Below are 21895 nucleotides of genomic sequence, written 5' to 3'. Positions count from 1 at the left end.
TACAGTTCAGCACGACTTGCGTGCGACTGGCAGCGGGAGAGTCGTATGAGCAGGCAGTACGAACTTGAAGAACAAGCCTCCGCGCATGAAAAGTCCCTTTGTCTGCTAGCGCCGCCGTAATGACAAAATTTCGGTAAGATCTGCTAGTTCCATCGGCGTCGCGACGGCCCAGCCAATCCTTTGTGACGTCTCGCTAGACGCCAGGCCTCTCGGGCGTGACGATAGTGAACTTGTGAAGTGTACTCGGGACCGCATTGGCACCACAATTGGATAACGTTTAGAGGAACACATCGTCAAGGTGGTTATCACGGGGTTTTTTCGTTATCTTGTTCGTACTCACCTTCAGGTATAACCATCTCATAATTATATAAATATATATATATATACATATATATATATTTATAATAATTACATCAAGGTCGTTGTACGGTCTCACCTGCGACCATCATGTCATCAAAAGACCTCAACGATAAAATCTTGGCGCAAATCAACTATAAACCTAGCCTTAGTTCATCGCGAAACTCGCCCCGGCTTTCTCGACCGAACGCGCGTCGTTCGTCATCGACAAACCGCTCGCAAGTATGGAGTGAGCGTTCGCCAAACGACGCTAGACGGATCGCCGAAAGCTCGCTGACGATTGGAGCCGAGGATGGTGGCTGTATCGCGTGTTTCAGGAAAGGCTGGTCGCCCAACTGGGGCAATGAGTCTCGTATCGCTCTCATGTTATTTGTTACCATCACTTCCATCTATGTCGTAATCTATTGGGTAATTTATGCTTCTAAATTGGACCATCGACCAGGCCTCTTCATGAGCTTCACTTGCATCCTATTAGCAATTGCACTGCTTGTTACCGTCGCTACAGCAAAAAAACTATGGGAAATGTTCTCACACGTAAACATCGAGGTGAAAAGTCCTCCATCAACACCCATGCCAGTAACCGAAGTATGAGGAACCATCCGGATCAAGCCCAGAAGAACTTCTACAGAATTTGTTTCTGAGTTTCATCGAAACACCATCGATCTACAGCAGCAGCGAGCACATAAAAGCTCAACATGTGCATGACAAATAGTCAAAAAGTCTGTAATCAGCTGTAACATCAATCATAGACGACAGGTGGTGTCGCGTGACAATGTCTGCATGTATTGTGACGCATGTGATAGCTAAACGGCATTTTACATAACGTGTGAGATGGTTGATGACTTTTTTAGAACTTCCTATTTTTTTTTTTTTTTTTATATTACTTAAGTGTATTTCCGGTGAGGTGTTTCAGTGATGCCACACGTCTTTCTCCGTAAATGTTCTGTCTTAGCGGATATCTATGGGACGCTCTGTACGCCAGCCCACGGCGTGTATATTCCATGCTAACACTTTTCTTGGCAGATTCTCTGCCCGGAGCGCCTCACCACTTCCGCCTTTGAACTTTTTCTGGATGTTATTAGGAAAGCAGTGGGGTGCGCATTCTCAGCTTCGTAGACACGCAATCTCTACGTGTATTTTATGGATTATATATATGCGTAATGATAGTTATACGTTCTTAAACTAGAGTGTCCATAATGTCTAGAAAGGTGCGTAATTTAACGTTTTCCCTAGTTCTAAAACGCTCAGGTAAAATTTAGATGACCGTTTTAAATGTATCATCGTAACCAATTATAGTACAATTCAGTCTATCAAAAATTAAAGTAAGCAAGTACTTATATTTTTTTTCGGAATTCTTTAAATAATTAGAATAAAAAAACGACAATGTGTTCAAAGTGTCAGTTAATTTTGCAGATTCTTAACTGGGTTCCGCTCTGGCCACAGGCACATGGGTCTGTGGAAGCGTTGAACACTTTATCACGCCCAGGATGATGTTGTTACGATGACAACACAGCCAACATTTGCGTTTTATAAGCGTAAATGGATGCCCTGTTACGCTTTCGTACTATGAATTTATGTAATAAAGCAACTCTGCATTGTACGCAGCGCAAGTTAATAGTATATAATATACGTTATATATATATATATATATATATATATATATATATATATATATAGTAGACGTTCTTGGGCAAGACTGACATTTTCTATACCTCGTTCTCGATTCCTCAGTCGCTTCTAATAGTCTCCTGTTGTCATCAACTGTTATACGAAGTACGTCATATATTCGATGATAATAAACAGAATATTTTATGTTTTCTACTATCTGTCCGATGTGTTCCTTCTTCGAGACAGGTGAGAAAGGTGATAACGAAGTAATAGAACAGGCCAGCTATTTGAGTTAGCCAAATGAGCCTGTTAGATACATTTACGTAAAGAAAAACGGAAACAAACTGGAGCATTTCCAAACGATTATTTTATCAGTGCTGCGAAACTCTTCAGTACTCGCAATTCCAAATTTCCGAATCCATCAACTAACATTTAGCCAAGATGTTGCCTTGCACGTCATATAAAAGTTTGTCTAGTATTTCTGATACTTGCGCTGTAACTCCGTTACGTATGATCCCTTGTTAGACGCCGATACAACCATTTAGCTAACAATTTGGAAAATTAGGTTCGTCGAGAAAAGTAGCTTCAATGCCGGACAGTTGCCAGGGTCTGTCAATACGGCATAGAACCATTTAATAAACTTAATAAGATATTAATAGACAGGCCTCAAACTGGAAGCAATGCGAAATCAATTGCATATTGATATCATTTATAATCAGACACAATCCGAGTTATATATATATATATATATATATAAAGTTGGAGCAACTGATTAATATCACGAAGTGCACACGAAAAAAAAACAGCTTATCGTGATGTTAAGTAAAAGCGGTCCCGACTTCGGCTAAAAATAAGATATTTATATATGTGTGAATCCTCAGACGTTTTTTTGCCGGAATATCACAAGAGAGCTGACCCATTTTGACAACGTTGGAACAAATATCCGTGATCCACGGCGTCCTTCTTGAACCACGGTACGAGAGTAATTTCTTAATACGAAGGACAGATATTCATCGATTATATGCGCCAATAAAGCCCCGTTTCAATAGTATTCAATTGCTAGCTCTCATTGTTAAAAGTTGCCTTCTTATATATATAAAAAAAAAAAAAAAATATATATATATATATATATATTTTTTTTTTTTTTTTATATATATAGAAAACAACGATAGCAGAAACTGCAAGATCACTGACGTTCTGTCCAAACCAAATTTCAATTGGAAATCACTAGGATCTGACCTTCTTCTAAGCCATGTAAAATTCAGCTTGATATAGTGCAAAATGCTGCGGATGCATCAGTGATTTGTCTACGACGACTACCTCGCCATTGATTAGCCTCCCTAGATTCAAAACAAATCTCGTAACCGAAATGACTCGTTGAACTCAAACAATGACAACGAAAAACTTGCTAACTTCCAAAGAAACGAAGATGAGTTTTTTTTTTTCATTAAACCAACGCATCGTTGTTATGTGCTATTACTATACATTCACGCGCACTAATACAAACCATTAACGACAATACTTCAAAGGCAACGGTATTAGTGCACCAGATCGAGTGGACTAAAGTGTCGGCAAATGACGGGTCATCGTATTCACGCCGTCTGTGTCGTTGCCAATCACTGGCCTCGGAGAAAAGATCGAGCTGTGTGCGCTCGCACCTTCTAAAACTGCGACATAACGCGCTTGTGCAACGGGGCTAGTGGGTCTGCTGTGGGCCATGCATCAGGCGTGGCCTAAAGCCTCTTGTATTGCAAATAGTTGTCGCGTGTATCGTTCGATGCTGTTGAACGCATTCGTTCGGAGTCGGTCGCCATTAGAGCTCACAGTCAAACGCGGAAAACCTCATAACCATCACATCCATCCGGAACGCTAATCGGCGGGTGCTGTGCCTTAACGTTCTCTAAGCAGGAGAAATGCAGACAGCGCTTCCAGTGTAAGGGCCTATACACCAGTTGCATTTATCCGTCCCTTTACTATTTTGCGCTACCGGTAGGCCTCCATAGTAGGAGCAGCCGTAGACACCAGATACACGTTGGATAGAGCAGTAATAATCGTAGCGACTGAAGCTAGTAAACGGTAAACTGCAAAAATAGGTGCTGTTTCAATCGTAAGCAGTCACTACCGTTCATAGGCGCCTACGAATTACCCAATAAGGGATTCCTTATGCAGACACATAAGTACACAAACGAATATAGATAAACATGAAAATTACATAGGAGTGATCGCACTCGACCATCGAGCAACAGCTTCATTTTCGATCGGCTGATGGTGAATGGTGGAAGGTTGATACTGTGCAGTACCAGGCCATGTTAAATACTGCGCTGACCAATGTGGCGTAGTAAGCGATTGCCGCAGTCGCTAGGTTTGATCCTCACCTAATGCTCACATAGACAGAGACGCATGCAAGGGGACGTTCAGAAGAAATTGCTCCTCGGTGCAAATAAAAGTGGTTCAGGCTTCGTTTAGTCTTCTCCCTTGCTGCCACTTGATATCGCTCGTCTTTGTGTTTGTTGGCGAATGAATCTTTTTCGGTTATTTTTTTTATCCCCTCTGACTCCAGCTAAGGTTTCGTTATAACCGAAGTGGTTCGCAACTATCTTAAGCATTGCCTTCGCAACCTTATGGCGATTCTAACAGAAAACAGCTATAGCGTTAGCAGAAAATCTGTTCAAAGGAAGCCCTTTTCTCATTTAGAATGAGATTGGTATGAACAGAGGTCAGTCATTGGCACCGCCGCAGTAACGCTAATAGCGTACCGCAGATAGCAACAACGACAGACAGCAGTAAACGAGTAAGCAATCTCAAAGTTCGCCTGCAGGATAGCAAAGGTGCTTCGGGAAGCTTTTCGAAAACAGCGTTCTTTAAGGCGGCTGACCGGACTTTTTTGCTAGAGCTGCCCCCACCCCGACATCTTCATCAGCGCTTTTTGCCGTACGTTCCTTCGACCGTGGAAGCGGCCGGAAAGGGGTCAAGTGAGGATAAAACGAGACAAATTTGCATCAATGCAGTAACAATAGCACAAACGACATCAACAATGACGACGACGACGGTCACAATAAAAAGCCTTCCAGTCTGTCCCGATGGCGCAGCGTGAGGTATTTCGTGAATACTTAGAAAGCATCAAGCTTCACTCTGAAATGTCTAAGTAGCACAAGCTAAGATTTAACTACCATAAAAAAAAGCACAGTTATTAGCGATGCAACTGGTTCGCTGTCGTTCGTAGAAGATTCAACCGGCACCACGAGGCTACAATCCATTACTTAGATACTTGGCGGCGCGTACTTGTCCACGTAAGTCCACGAGAATACTATAAAACGACTGTTTCTCTCTGATTTTGCTAATATTTTTCACTAAAAGCCAGCTAAGTAAAAGTTTAAATAGAATAGCAATTTTATATGACATAAGAAAGGTTAGGTACGACACAACATATCGCTATAATGTGCTTTATTGACATCTGAAGATACCTATTAAAAATGTATCGATTGCCTATTAAATCTTAAAGCAATCGTGAGTCAGAAATTGAAAGGCGCCAAATTACTTAGCATTATTAACAGAGCGCCGGGTATCGTGGCTCAATGATTTCCTAGAGAAACTGTTTAAGTAGGTTATGGCGACAGGCCCGTCCAGTCAACTAACTGCTATCTCTACAAACACTAGCGGCCAGGTAAACTTTGACCAGTGGATCATTTTAGGCGCTTCGGATAGAAATCGTTTGTGTTGTTAGTTACCTGTGACACCTTGTAGGTATTTCCTCTATTCGTCATCATTTACTAGCTATACTTTTAGCGCATGTTTGTAATCTATACGGTAACCATCCAACCCACCATCCCTGTGTAACTCCTACAAAGAAGTGTCTTAAATGTTTTCACGTAAGCTTATTATTACGAGGTCTAATAACATGACAATTTACGATGGTACTTGTTGATTTGAAAACTAAAGAAATAATAAATACTTTAAGTACTATATGGCATGCAGTCTTCTAGGCAGACAGAAGTTAAACTACGGGCGCATCTACAATGCGTTAAATAGTAGCAACGGCTTCGGGCGTCTCAGTTAATCGAAGGCATGGTCCAACATTAAATCGATACCCGTAATTATAGCGAAGGCAGCCGACAAGAGGTAGCGGACTAATATATTATACAGACAGAATCACTATAGTTGTTGTCCATTACTAAGTACGCTATAATAGCATACCATTAGGTAGCACTATGAGCAATTTTGTCGTCTAGCGTCGCAGGACCAAATTTCGCAGTACTACAATTAATGCTATCTAACCGGACTGCTGAAAGGCTTGAAAAGAACGCCAACGTTTCATTTTGTATTTATCATTTTGTATTTACAAGGAAAATGTATGGGAAAATTAGGTGAACACTAGCAGAAGTCGCGGAGGAGGACAGCGAAAACAAACACGTAGAGTGAAGTACCTCAAAGGAAAGCCGTAATAATGGAGAAACGTTGAGAAAGCGTCAAGCATTTGGACTGATCTTCTTTTGAAGAGGAACGCCATAGACGTGCTAGCTGCCGGCTAGCGGGCAGACATTACTTATCAACATAGTTAAAAGGAAGAAGGAGAGGAAAACGCGGACTCACATGTACTTTAAAGTTCGATTGCTATTAAATATAATGAAGCTTGGCGGGCAGTACGTGCACTTGAGTACAAGCCGCAGTATGGTACATCAATACGAAAAGGCTCACAAACTTAGTTTTTGCCCAGTATATCGCCATTTTTGTCCATCTGCTTAGTGCAGCGGCACTCACATCTTGTCTGTTGTATGGCAGGGTCTCTTAACGTGCATGTCAAATTGCCATCAAGCAAACTGATATTTAGTCCTTAACTGTGGCTCCAACTACGTATCAATCATTGCGCTTAGTCATCAACAAATAATAAGTTAGCAAAGAAAGGGATAAATAGACGTAATAGACGATACACTAAACTAATGTTTGAATAATAACATTAAAAAAAACCCTTTAATTATAACCCGTTGCAATAGACGATACACACGGTAGCTACTTGAAAATGACTAGTGTTACTTTCACATTTACAGGCACCACATTGGTAAAATACGTCCGTACCCCATTCAGTGTTATCCTGTTTATTTAAATATACATATTTCATGGACATAATATGGCGTCAGCATCACGACTGTAAACAAAACAAATAATCTTTTGGCAGCAAATAAGAATTGACTCTCAGCAAGCAAAATGTTAAGGGACGTTATAGACAAAGACTGACATTATAACGTTTCATCGGCTTTATTCAGGCTCTCTTGAGCAAACTACTGGGCCCATTGAATGGATATAATATGAAGGGAGTAAATATGCCAAATATCTGAGCCCTTCCTTTGTGAGATCAAACGTGGCTTGCCTGTTCTCGGCTTACCCCTGGTCCTTTCGACCCTTTTATTATCGCTTCTTTGTCCTGTCCGAACAGGAAAAAAAAATTTGACCTTCTCGCATTTATCTTCTTACTTAACCGTGGCAGCTTCCCAATGTCTTTTCCATTAAAGAAAAAGAAAAACTATATTGCTATTTCGGAAGCCTCCCAATCCTCCTCCATATCAGTGACTTTCCTATATTGTCAATTCGATCCGCCTCAATGTCTCTCAGTTTCAGACCGTTTCGACTCGAACGGGTCAAAATTGGAAAAAAGGCAGACTTCTCACTATACCGGAAACGGTGTCGCGAGAGCTCTTTTTATCACTGTAATAGAAGATATCACCATCAGCATCCAGCATCAGTAGTTCAGCTTCAATCTCGTTGAAGTTCGATATAGGCATGCCGTCGCTCTCTCCGCCGCGGAAAACGGAACTGTACGACGTTTCTTTAATGTACGCTAAAGCTGGGCAACATCGGTGGTTGTGATGACGCTTACTAGACTCTCGTCAGTCTGCCGTCACCACACCCTTGCCGCGGTCATCGATCAATATTCTTGCTATCAAACGATAACTAGGAGAAGTGCGGGCAAACGCAATTGTAAATCCTGCACAAACGTGAGCGTGTCATACAGGAAATAGTGAAATGATAGGTCAATTTTTTTCTAGCCTTTGTGTGAACATTCAGTTAGTGGGTCACTTAGCCCCAGGATATTATTCAGGCCTCGCTGCTCTGTGCACACGAACCGCTTTGCTTTGTGATTCTATTCTTTTGCATTCGTGGTACAGGCATAGCCATATATTTGGGTCATCTCATCTCAAATTTTATTTAGCGCCCAAACGTACAAAGCAACTTTGCGAATAGCGAAGACGTCGGAATATATAAGTTAGTCTGTGATTTGGTAGGTTCACAGACGCTAACAGTTGCGGTATACGGCTGTTCGGCTGCAAGGGTAAATATGATATATTGTGTTCTATGTACCGAATAGAGCAGAATTACTGGCCAGCGCTCAGTATACCGACGCTTGTTATTTTTCCTGTGTTCCTTGGATTAGGCGGTCTTTCTAGACATATAAAAATAACACTGGAGATAGCACCTTCGGCTATAGCGATAGCAGAATTGTACAAAAAAAAAAAGTCTACCCAAAAGCTAGACTGTGCTCGAGGTGCACGTTCATACGCGAACACAAATACATCGTCATTGTGCATATGTACTTTTATATGTAAACCCTGCAAGGTAGCGACCATGAACCAAAACGCTTTTCCGTCCTGTGTTTTCGAATTTTATTGCAATGGTAAGTTCTTGCTTAACGATTCATCTTCTGATCTGAAACACAAGAAGGATTGTCTTGATCATCCTCGAAAAACCGCATCCAATAAGAGCAAACCGAATAACATGGATCATAGTCTACGCTGTACGCGAGGTTATTTCTTGAGCCTGGCGAGGAGTGCCTTGCTTCGAGCTTAACAACATGGCCTGATGCGTGCCGTGCCCTAGGCCAGTCAACGTGAAAATGATGGTGTGCTTACCTATTCTGCTGCCTGTCGCCAGCCCACACAACGATTCATCGATTAACTACGACCAGTCATTGCAGTTGGTATCACATTTGGAAGCTTGCGCTGTTCGAAGGAAGCGTATTGACGTTTTCTCTATTATACACCGCTACGAAACACAACAAAGAGCGTACACACGTATCTAACGCGACTGCTTCTCCCATTGTATCGTACAAAAAATGACTGTCGGACCTCGGCTTCATAGCCGTTGCTCGGACCTCTATAGCACTTATTTACGGAAACGGCGCGGTCCCTCATAAATCTTTCTTCACCATTGTCGGACCGTTGTAGATTGCACGAGCATTTGTATAGGCCAGCACCCATGTATATATAAGATTGTGTCTACACGTGTCTCCATTGATCGAGGCGTTAATATTAGAGGATACGATGATCGCAGCGATAACAATAGCATAATAACATTCTTTATTACTATTGACTAATGTTTATTCGCCATAGCTCCAGCAACAACGATGACGACGACTCAGTTCCTCGCTCTATTCGTCGACTGCCGACAACTGGTTGCAATCAACAGAAGGACCCTACGCTGTCGTGCCTACGTACACCAGAGATTATAGATCGATGAATACTAGCGATGGGAGACAGGAGCCGCCAAATGCTTGACTGGCAGCTACTTATCGTCCGCACATCAATATGTGTCTGTAATGGCACAGGTTGTAAGATCGTACACAAGCTGTCAATGTGTGTGCATACAATTTTCAGCCAAGCCTTTACGTATATAAATACGTCTGAAGCATTGAACGCGATAGTCAGCTCCGATTCTCCCCTAGAGACATTGTCCTCAGTTGACTATAGTCTTAAGGCTGACAACCAAGTTTCGAGTGGCTCAAACATATGATATCAACTCACAGTTTTTCAGTCATGTTATTGCAAAACTACGCATATGTCGAAAATAATTTCCTGTAGCCGTCTCGGCGTAGTCACGTCAGTGGGACTGGACATAGCTTTCTGTACCCTTGTAACAAATTCAAAAATTCATAGTTGTTCAATCCGTTTTGGATTCCTGCTTGACGTTTGGCGTCGCACGTTCGATCTCAGTTGCGCCGACGGATGGCTTCCAACTTTGGCTTGTTGAATGAAATGCCCTTTTCCTGACTTGTTTAACTGGGCGAGGCACGCTTGCATATAGACACGTTTGGCGTCTGAGAAATTCGATGCACAACAGACTGTCACGTTGAAGGGGTTACGAATCACTCCTGCTGTTTTGGCACGCACTGTTGCTGATTCTCTGGATGGCTTGGTAAAGGAAACCGTAAAGCACAGAGGAGTTGGATTGAACTATGCATTGAATGAGCTGTCGGCGGTACGCCAAGAGTTCGTCTCCGAGGAAGTTCTACAACTTGATCTGGCAGTGTATAAGAGTATTAACATTTTTTAATTTAAGGATCTTTCAAGTCGAGCTATATTTTCAATAAGCTCCTGACTAATTTCAAATATCGGCAGCTATTCCTTTAATTCTTTTTTTCGATCAGGTTTTTTTCCGTAACCTTATTTTAATCGACTCATAAGTTTGTCCTAGCCTTTCGGTTACCCTGCTGCATTTCTCCCGTATACCCCTGTCCCAGAAATCCAATCATACGAGGCCTAATTGGGTATTTCGATATTTATGCTGGCTTAGGTTTTCCCTCAGCGTGTTCTAGCCATTAGGCTACCCCGTAGCACTTGACTTATTCCTATAGCACTTCCTATTGCAATGAACATTTCTCTCCTTTGCACTTCAACCTTGTAGAGTAAATTGCTCAATGCTTTTCGTCTGAGCTTTGCTTTAGGCGCTTAGCTCTCATCACGAAGTGTGTCTATCTTTGACTTCGAATCAATAGTCTGAAATGCCTTCAGTTGGTCAGCATGTTATCAAAATCTAACTGAAATTATTATCCCGATATGGTCACCCCTTTATCTCAAGGTCAATACGATTTGAAATTGAATTAAGGCGTTTAAAAGATCATCCATGAAGAACTGCAAATATACTGCTAATTTTTTCCAAACACTCTGCCCTTGCCTTCGAAAAACATCGTTGACAAATATTTTTCGCAGTACCTTTCAACAACAGTAGTCGACAAATCAGGGTCCATGAAGCTGCAGTGGATAACGCCTGCATTAGATCACAAAAGAGGCATCACAAGCTTTTGCAACTAGACATTTGCTTTTAAGTAATGCCACGCCGGCTGAACTGTACCCCACCTATTGGTATGATCGTCTGCGGTTATCGTACAGATCGAACGATTTGAGCCAAAGGACGGGTCACTATTGTAATGTGAGAGTAAAGAGGAGCAAGCGTCCCTGTATTGATTTTTTATTACATCGATTTGTTTTATTTTTTTACTTCATTCGTTTGGCCTAAGTGAAGAAGTGTGGTATTTTTAGGGGCGCCAATCCTGAATGCAAACGCTCGTACGCTTTGAAATAAGTCGGTCATAATAGCATTCAATACTTTATTATTTACTTTCGCAGGGTGTCGCCCTCGAGGCTCACTCTCGCATGCGTTGCTTTACCGGAATGTTTTAAATAAAAGCTATTTTTAGTAACAGAACCTCTGCCAAATGCCGGCCTTATATGGCAAGCTGTTTAGGCCTCTGTAGCTTCAGGATCGAAAATCTATTCTTACCTGTTAAAATTTTCTATGGCCCACTACAACACGCCTGCTGAACGTCCGGGTGACGATATCTGAGTAAACAGTTTTCGAGAAAAAAACAGTGTCGCTAAGTATCGCAGCGTTATAAAATAAGGTTATTCTCAAATATGGAATCATTGTCTGTCATATTCACACACAACACACATGATCCAACACAAAATTGCTATCATCAGTTTTTAACTACATAAACATGTGTGCAGTACTACAACCCTTCTAAAAACGTTTGATTGGCAGAAATATTAGCATCAAGTACAATTTCAAACTATTATTCTTCGGTATTATCTACTACCCGAGCTTTCTCATCGTTCATTTTCTGTTACTAACTGGAAGTACAATCAAAACATATATGGTCTTGTTTATCTTTCCGTTGTAAACCGTCATGCCTACTGTTTAACCTACAGGTAGCTTGTAAACTGTAGTAAAACCAATAAAATCTATCCTACGATAATGAAGGTCATCATACCCAATATGGCATCATCGTACAAGCGAGTTTAGTATAATATTTTGACTCCTACATGTGCCAGATGTCCAGGAGACCAAGCAGCTTTCGAACGAATGCTAGTTCCACGGAGAGATTAGGCTAGATACCCCTACGGTCTCTGCACCGTGAGACAAATACCGGTAAGATCACCGAAATCATTGTCGAAAGTAGTAAATCGCCAACATATCGCCGAAAAAAAACCCGATGACCTGATGAAATTTAGAATAGGGAGAATATCCTGCCTGCTTGTCGCAACGTTGGTGTTCGGTAGCTGGCGCAGTATTCAGGTCACATAAGCGCGTAAAACTCACTACATTTGAATGATGACCCAGTTTCTCTTACATAAAACAACGCCGCTAACAATAGAAAAGGATAGGTTTCTCATGTATATATACACATAATTGAATCGAACCGCTTACAAGCTACTACGCAGAAGCTCATTTAAGTAGGACGTAATCCGGTCGGCGAGGATTTTGCTGCTCGGTCTCAAATATCTAGTTTTGCAATCTTCTTCGCAACGTACGCTAGCAGAGGTTGAACGTTCCCATGAAAATATACCTTACAACGATTCGTATGTTAGTCATGGAAGATTTTAACTAAAATTTTTTACAAATACATTTTTTTTTCTTAAAGTAAAAGGGGTGGTCTGAACGTATAGGACATATCGTACCCCGTACAAAATTCTTTGCAATTTTTGGAACGTCACAAAACTCGTTATCCATGTACCGTGAATTCTAGTTGAAGCGTTCATACGAAAAACATGAAACAGGTTAGATGAACCGCATCGCAAAAACGTTTATATAATAATTTTCCATTTATTTATCGTTACTACACTCATTGGATAGTGTAAAACTTGGCAAGTTTTAAATATATGTATATTTTTGAACACAACTGATGCTTTTCACAAGACTGTCTTCTTGCCGTCTTACTGACACCTACAACGGCTGACCCTCGGTAACCTGGATTGTAGGATATATCCATATCACTTTCAGAGATCAGTTTAGTTGGAGAACCTCGTACGATTACTAGGGGAAAAACTTGAGATTGAAGTTGAGGATTGCAATATTGAATCTTAGATTTCGACGTTAATAAGGTCATGTTCATATATGAACGTTGTTCTACCTTAGTGTCGCCTAGGTTTAGTATTGCAGGCATATGAAAACCCTAGGAGCATCCAAATCTGTTGTTGATGTCTGTGTGTCTTCGTCTTCATTAACTGCTTTTGTTATCTTTGGAGAGGTCTGACACTTTTAGTAACAAGCACTAAAATCTTAATAGGTTCGTATGTAGCCTTAATTTGCTATAATGTGCTATAGACCCTTGTTATTCAAACAGCTGCGTTACTACGAATTCAATACGAGCATTCAGGTCTTACGCCCTATAGCCTTCCAGTGTCGGTCGTGTCCTCTGTTAACCACTCTGTGAGAATATCTTAGAGTTGGATTCTGCTACTGACTACCATTCCCGTTTTGTTACACGAACACTTTACGTTTACACGTTTTTTTTTTGTCTTAAGAGCGATTTCACTCATGCGAGGTACAGCTTGAATCTCACTTGTAGACGGAACTTACCTTGGTGGTACGTTCGAAGTACTCGGGACACGCTGGCATACTTTTCAGGGGCTGGTGTCATTGTTTGGCCTCCGTGGGCAGCAAACAGCGGGGATTCACAAAACTACAACAGAGCCAGGTAGCCAAAGAGCGCCGTGGTTTGATAGGAAAGCCACCGGCTTTGAGCTTTATTGAATGCTGGAATGAAAGAAAAATTACAACACCAGCATCCAGATTAGATATTAAAAAGTCTAGTTTATTGTCAGAAATAGAAGAAACAAATCTAGAAACGTTGGACAATCTAAGCAAAACCGCATTTGCCAATTACATCACAACTATAATTATATCGGCTTAGGTAAGTAGATTGAGATCGAGCAAAGCGCTTTATTAACAAATAAAGTTCATCAGCGTTACACAGTATCAATCAGCGTTAGAAGCTGTAAATTTGAGGTAACATAGGCCGTTGCAATTTGTTTGTAGATAGTTTTGTTGATTACGCTTTTTTTTTTGTCCTAAAGCCTTTATTAAGAATAGAGACTTCATTCAAAGCCGCAAATAGATCGTCACAACTATTGCCTTCTAAATATACTTCATTCACTAACATTTAGCCTATAAGCTTTGCTCGACTGATATAAAGGTTGGACCGATAAATAAAAGCTAATGTGCGCTGTGGCGTTCGTTCGAGAGTCAGACAAGCACATGGGTGCGAACTATTTACTCCTATCAACAACAAGATGTTCGTGTTGTCTCGCAATCTTCTGACACGCATGGATCAAGAATAGAAAGATATTGTTTATTAGCTTGCATAGTTAATATAAATACTAAAGTGATGTGTATTTTCAGGCCGCATTGTATAAGATTCCTTTATCAATGTGAATTCTGCAGGCGAAATTGTACCATAATACCAGAATGGTGAAGGGCCGGTTAATATTTGTTTTCCAGCTTAAACTTCCAATTTGGGTACAGCATAGCTCTAAACGATCCTTGTCGGCATCAATCTTTGGTATAACTACTTCCATATTCATTTCGAGTCAATACAAAAAAAAAAAAAACGAAAGCCATTACAATCTATGACCGAGCTGAGACTTTCCGCTCACGATCGAGCTAGCATAATCTCTGCTTCGTGCAGTTAAGCTTTCTTGTTCAGCTCCGGGAACAAAAACCCTATGAATTGGGTTTCTCGTTGGAATTTATCACGCAAAAAACCGTAAGCAGCTATTATCGGCGTCTTTGAGTCGTTCTCGCCTTCTGTTTAAATAACATCTTTTCGTATAAGCGTTGACACCGTACAAAATGTTGATTTGTGGCTTACTTCATTTACGAAATACGCAAGCGTATGTCAAAAATACAAAACAGATCTCGAGCGCCATATGGAAAATAGCAAAAATTCTGCTATTGAGCACATTCTACTGAAATTCTTGTTGACGGCACTACATGCCGTACCGTCTAAAAAAGCAGCTTTATAGGTTTGTCGTGGACATACATGGCTAGCATGGACAGTAACTGTCCATATTTAGGGTCCACTTTGATACGTTACGTTACCTCTATCTATATTAATGGAGACACTGTTTAATATATTGTAGCAAGCTGAACGACCATTGTAGGGGTAGTCATGTACTACTAATGATGTGCCACCAATATTTATCTTCTGTGGGAATATTCTTTCAGCTTTTCTGTGCTGTTCGTGCCTCATTTGCGTCGTGTGCGACTTTTTGTATTTGTATTGACGTCCACGAACAGAATCGTTAAATTTCTGATTATTTAATAGAAAACGTTGGAAAATGTGCAGTCTGCAATAATACGTTTATCTTCGTCGTTTTATACGTTACTGCCTGACAAAGGGAGCATTCTCATGTTAATGATAGAAAACATTCGAGATTTAGGTTCACTTTTGTTGTAGTATTGGCAGTGCTTTGTTTTAAAACACTTCTTGACTTTCAAATATACGTAATGCATTCTAAGAAGTATTTTCGATTTTTCCTAATGTCTCGTGCGTTGGCCTATTCTCCTTTCTGGCTCCGTCCCAATTTTGGACTCCTTATGTTAAGGAGAATCCACATCAGTCAACTGGAGTCTTTTTAAGAGGCCGCTCCTCTAATTGACTAAGCAATTTCACGAAGTATTTCGATTTACTGTCGTGAATGCACGTTCGTTGGGTTCTGCGTAGGGATCCTTTGCCGTCTTACTTGTTATGAACTCTCTACTGTATGTAGGATGACAACTCTGGATAGTTTAACAATTTCCGTTAGTTGATAAACGAAAGTAGCTGCAAATTGGCTGGCTCAACCAATGACGCTTGTTGTTGCCTCGGTAAAGGATACGAAGTCCAGCCTGCTACAGGTTAGAATGCCATCTAAGGTAAGCCTCTCCAGATGCTAAAAGACCATCCAACGTGAGCTACGAACTCATATGAGATTGTATTTTAGCCGGTGGTATTCAATAGCTGCCGCCGGTTCCTTTGTACATTGCAGTGTACGTTCGGCCGTGCACGTGCCTAGGCCACGCACGTTGGACACGTTTTGCAGCGCTTTCGTTGCAGTTCGTTAGACAGCTTTTAATATGGCTGCCACGTGCTGCGGCCCGACGCGATTTGTCATTTTCTGCGTGTGCTGCGATACGAGCGCACCGCATTTAGTATTTGACAGCGAACAATATTGAACAGACCTATCAAGGCCTGCTGCTCAGAGAAACCCACAGTTATTGTGTACCCGGCTTCAGGATAACCCCTCACATTTTCTATCCAGTCTATTGAGCATTAGCGAACGAAGAAATCCGGCGGGCGACCCTGTTCTCTTTCTGCAATCTTGTGCCCAAGTTTGACCATGTATCCTACTCGACTCGTTCATCCGGATGTGCGCCCTTAGCCTACAAACACGACTCCCTCACTTAACAGAATCACCTTCATCGTCATTTGCCGAACGCCTTGCTGAAGTCGGATTTCTTCCTTAACGATATGTTCCTCCTCACTATGCGTGCAAACGAGTTCGTGAGAAGGCTCGACGAGTTGGGGATAGATACCTAAATTTCTCTTCCATCTCTTCATGCGCCCATTGCTTCTTTCGTCCATAGCGCCCACTTTATGGGCTGACTCTACGGCCGCCCACTCGAATCGAATAACGACAGGAAAAATCAGTAGGAATCGCCACCAGCGGCGCCAGTAGCGAGCGTGGCTGAGCGCCGAATGTTGGCTGTTTTCTACAAGACCACGCTCAAATTGTAGTACGGTGCAAACTTCGACTCGTTGTGAACAAACGAAAGAAGATAACGTGGGACAGTAGCAAGAACACGAGAAAAACGACGGGAAACGCAGGAGAAACGAATAATGTTCAACACGAGAAAGACAAACGAAGAGGAACAAGGAAAACGAGTGGCAAGTAGATAGAATCAAGGAAGTGGAATAACTGCTAATACTTGCTACGACTGGTCACCAGGCCTTAATTACCAAAAACCGCGAACGCAGGCAGACTGGACCCAGTGTCGTTGCGGTCGTTCAGGGGGGGGGCAACAGCAGGGGGAGCACATATGTAAATGTAACATAATGCTGTAAGCGTTGGCGTGCTTTAGAACGCAACAGGCGCCGCCATGCGGTACTTTTGCAAGAGACGTTTTTCTCGAAAGTGACACGAAGCAGACCGCGACGAAAAGATAATAAAACCGACTATGGAAACGGAAGCGACTGTTCCAAGAAAAACTACAAGTATGGATATGCTAACAGAGTGACACCTATATACGCAGTCGTTTATGTGAGCTATTTTTGTCAACAGTGAACAGCAAATAAATAATATTATTAGTAGTTAAAACGTATTACCTGTGTTTTACTGGTTGGAAATGTTGTGATCAAGTCCATATTGAAACAGAGTCGAACTAACCGTTACCTTGACAAACTATTTTCAATAAATGTTTTCATTATAAGTTAATTTCTGAAGTGTACTATTTGATCTTTTCACAAGCAATACACATCCGGCCGCGTTGAGAAGGGAACGCCGGTCAGCCCAAAATATCAGTGCATCCACAAGAAAGGGCGCCGAAGTCATGCCGTTGCAAGACGCGTGGAAGTATTATAACTCATTGAAACAAACGTGTGCCATGTCTTCATTCGACTAGATGTATGTATGACGCATTAACATGGTTAGCGTCACGAACTGCGCAGTAGGGCAGACGAGGTCATCTCGATACCATCAATTGTAGCGGGTTTCTATAGTGATCGCTTAAAATTTACTAATAGTATCTGTGAATAAAAACTAGCTTTTTACCATGCTTACTACTTTTTACGCCGAACGGCACAGCTGTACGGGAATGATAACGACGTATGCTTTTATTAAGCTCACGCATTCCGTAAAAGTGACACAATATAATAAAGTACATTATAAATAATTCTCATTTCAAAACATCTATAGCTCCGACCTTTGTTATAACCAAGATTCCAAGATTTGGAATTTAAACCTATATTCAGTAAAAACAAAGAAACAACAGAACGAAGGGCCAGAGAGCAATAATATCTTGATTCGTAGTGACACACGAATGACTGCTCGGAACAATACGGCACAAGTGTAAAAAACTAGCTACATAGGTAAGAATGTTAGATAGGACCGTCAGAGTTCAGCAATAGTCAAGCATCTCAATAGTAATACACGAAATCGCCTTACGCGTCTAACGCGTTACGAAAGGTAATACAAAACGCAAGGCGTTGGCAAACGAAGCCTGAAAGTAGGGTCAAGACGGCATGTGCACGCCTATTGTACGCATAGTATGCCAACGGACCGCTTGAACTAGGTTATCCTTTAGTTTATCTGTCAATCCGATTTGACCTCTTGTCGCTTACCAGCTTTCAGACATGTAGCAGAGCATCTGGTCCCGTGGCTAACCCCATTCGCAGCAAAAAGCCGTAAGCGTACCATAGCCATGCAAGTTCTCTCTTTAGCGTTTCATGCACTTTCGGCGGAAGAAGCGTAATATTTGGAAGAGAAAAGCACAAAAGGCAAACATTGAACGGAACCCTACATCAAAAGCTGCCTGTTAAGCGACACGCAGTCAGAAAACAGGTCGGGCAATGGCTGTGGCCACAGAGAACTGGCCCCCAACGAGATCAAACGAAGTGTCCAAGTTTGCCACTTGCCTACTTTATCTTGTAGTATCAGTGCCAGCAGCGGCTAGGTACTCTGCGCCTGCCGATACTCTTTGTCCATTTTTTTTCTTCGCACTCTCTCTCTTTCTTCTCGGCTTCCCCCACCGCCTCCTTCCTTCTTCTGCTGTTGCCAGTATACTTTTGAAAAAGGCGCTCCTTCTTGGTACTGTCGAACGGTTTTAAGACTAAGATATCGTCGTGGTATCTCAACGACGGAGCCAACGACGGTTGATAGAACCAGTTGTAACGGTGTAAGTGGTAATGCTCACATATCCAAGTAGCTTCCCGTTTTTTGGCGGCTTTTTGACTCTTTCGATGGCGGCGGTGAAACCGGCAGGTATCGTCTGTTCTGTCCATATTTGCGACTGAACACCTTGTTCTTCCTTTTTTGTTGCCCCGTGCCACCTTCACAGCGTGCAAACTGCACGGCACCCAAACACGACTGTCCTAACGTGCGCTAAGTGAGTAAGACTTCGAAATGCAACGAGCCTGTAGAAAACGCTATTGAGTCACTCTCTTATATATAGATCAGTGCCAGCAACACCTATTGAGCCCACGTTGAAGGCACAAAGACGACGACGACGACGACAATTGAACTAGCGTAGGTCTTTCAACGCAAAAATCTCTTTACCACATAATCCGTTTCTGAAACCCTCAAAAACCTACCGCTTTGCTCCAATCGATATTCCTTAGGAGCCTGTTTAGTACGCATCTCTTTTCGCATACGTGAAGCGCTTTGTCGCCAGCGCGGTTCTGTCTTGCAAACAAAAAGGTAGCAAAACGGTTCGGGGAAGGTTGAAGTAAGGAAACTCGGAGTTAAACGCCAAGGAACTTTGAAGAATATTAAAATATTAGGGCACTCAGCTTCTCAAGGTCGAAGATCCCGTAAGTCAGAGCCGATCGCATCCTTTCGTTATCTGTCGTTGGCTTGTTACCTTTAATTTTCTCTGTATTACGGCCATCCATCCAGAGACAACACTAAAAAGGAAAGTAGCTAGTATTATCAGATCAAAGAAACGGGAGTAAACAGTACATATCGTAGTAGCAGAAATGAGTCAATAAGCGCGTCCTTACCATTGTCTCAAAAGCGAAAGGCAAAAATGGCAGAACCATATAGAACGAAAAATATATGAAAGTGCAGGCACGCTTTGTTAGATATAAAGCTAATACAAAGTTATCAAATATGGTTATCGAAGCAGCACCGACAGCTTCTTTCTTGCCAAACTATTATTAGGAGTAATTGTGTTTACGTTAGCTATTCACACACAGGCACGAATTCACAAGCTTGCATCACGTTTATGCTATGTTGAAATGAAATTGGGGGTGACAAGTTGCAGCCCCCGCTGCCCGAATGGAGATGTACAACTGTTACAAGGACACGGTTTTTCTAATAGCAGTCCATTAGTAGTCCAATAGTAGCCATTGTTCGACATGCAACAGTGAAATGCATGTGCTAACTATTAAAAGTGTAATAACAAAGAAAGAAAAAAACAAAAAGCTTATGTAGCATTTTATTTCAGCCGGGAATTTTAACGAGAGTTTAATTAATCAAGCTAGGTATGGTGACGATTATAATAGTATAACTGTCATTGTGCATTTAAACGATTTATCTATCCAGTACTGATTTAGATTAGACATTTTTGTAAGACTGCTTGTCTACCGATGGCTGCCAAGCATTACTAGAGTATGTCTATAGAAATGGGTAAAGTTACTGGCATCTGTTTATCCGTTAATGCTTTGCTACGCTCGTACCGCAATGTTCGCAACGCCTTCGAACGCGTTGATCACAGGACGCCGCATAGTGCTACGCAGATGCACATCGGCATGTCCTTAAGTCAAGGCTTTATGATCCTGCCTTCTAAAATACAGCCATATAGTGGTCGCGTTAATGTACATGAGTTATGGCTAGTAAAAATCCACCGACGCGCTCCACCAGACTACCTGGCTTATTCTCAATATCGAGCACCGCTAATTAGAACGAGTGTACTAAGACATGGATGTGAGCCCGAGAGCGATTCAGTTGAACGGTTCAGCCCAAAATTAAAAAGACGGTTCTTATTTTTTGTAACGGACGTACTTGGTAAATCTTGCAACAAAATCGCATGTGGAGCTCATTATCTCGAACATGGAACCTTATTAATGCGTTTCTCTTCGCGTATTACTTCGCAGCCCTGAACGTCTTGCTTGAAGGACGCTAGGCACTGCTAAAATAAGTCAGCGGCCTCGAGAGCTGTTCACGTCCAGTTTACTGTTGGTACCACATGGATAGAAGCGATTCTTTTTAGACTATCAAGGACGGCACCTTAGTACTGTTACGGCTTAAACAAACGCGAATGGCCGTGCAGGCATAGAGGGCATCCATCTATAGAATACTCCTTGAATCTGTGCGTCCCTACAATAAACGGCACTGAATGTCTGTCGAACGCCAGCTGCAATTTAGAGGGAAGAATTTATGTACTAGCTCAGCAAAAATGGCGCTGCTTCACCAACAAAAAAGTCACACATTGCACGACACACTCGACCTGAAGACAAAAAATGCTCCCATGTCGGGCTAGACTCTACGTAGAGGATTAATACGGTAAACTATAATAAATAATTAAAAAGGTCGCAAAAGTGATTTATTAAATGAAGCTCATTTAGAATGACTGCCACCAAGACACCGATGAACCGTACTACATAATTAAAAAAAAGAAAAGCTTGTACCTGTAGTTTACGCTTCAAGGGGTGGACAGGGGGCGCCGACAATAGTCAATTACACCCATTTCTACGAAAGGGCATTAATAGGACCAGTTTTTGTCGGCGTGTTTTCTGCGTCTCGACCTTGTTTAATAAATAGCTAAGCAATTCGTAATCGAAACCTGCCCTTTGTCTTTAAAACAACAGAACTAATGCTGTTCTAACTCAAGGAAGATGTCTGGACACCCATCGTCGTTGTTGATCGATAATTTTTGCGAGCTACAATAACTAACTACAAACTACGCCGAACGCATATAATAAATGTATATCTATTGTATGTATATCATTTTATATAAAGAGTAAAGTAAATATTAACCTGTATACATGTCATTTAACGTTAGAAAACAACATATTCTAGTTCAACCATGACGTAATTGTTAACCTTATTCTGCTTTTTACTGTTAATTAACTTGTTGAAAGCGATACTTTAAGAGTCGTCCCGGATTCATAGGCATTTCAATA

At 41.6% G+C, this 21895-nt stretch overlaps 1 protein-coding gene across 4 annotated transcripts in view; it reads right to left on the bottom strand.

Moving 5' to 3' along the window:
- Positions 1-21895, bottom strand: part of LOC111254741 (uncharacterized) — a 288233-nt gene that overhangs the window by 254513 nt on the left and 11825 nt on the right. For 2 of the 4 annotated variants that reach the window (XM_086975229.1, XM_086975230.1), the window contains 3 exons: positions 13594-13770; positions 12442-12580; positions 11515-11573 (listed from right to left, as the gene is read on the bottom strand). The gene's annotated coding sequence lies outside the window, so the exon portion shown is untranslated. The remainder of the gene's footprint in view (positions 1-11514; positions 11574-12441; positions 12581-13593; positions 13771-21895) is intronic. The other 2 variants (XM_086975228.1, XM_086975227.1) reach the window with 2 other exon arrangements.

Source organism: Varroa destructor, unplaced genomic scaffold (assembly GCF_002443255.2).
Source record: "Varroa destructor unplaced genomic scaffold, Vdes_3.0 BEIS01000007.1, whole genome shotgun sequence".
Lineage (NCBI taxonomy): Eukaryota > Metazoa > Arthropoda > Arachnida > Mesostigmata > Varroidae > Varroa > Varroa destructor.
Note: the sequence above shows the minus strand (reverse complement) of the source record. Positions and strands in the feature narration are given on the sequence as shown.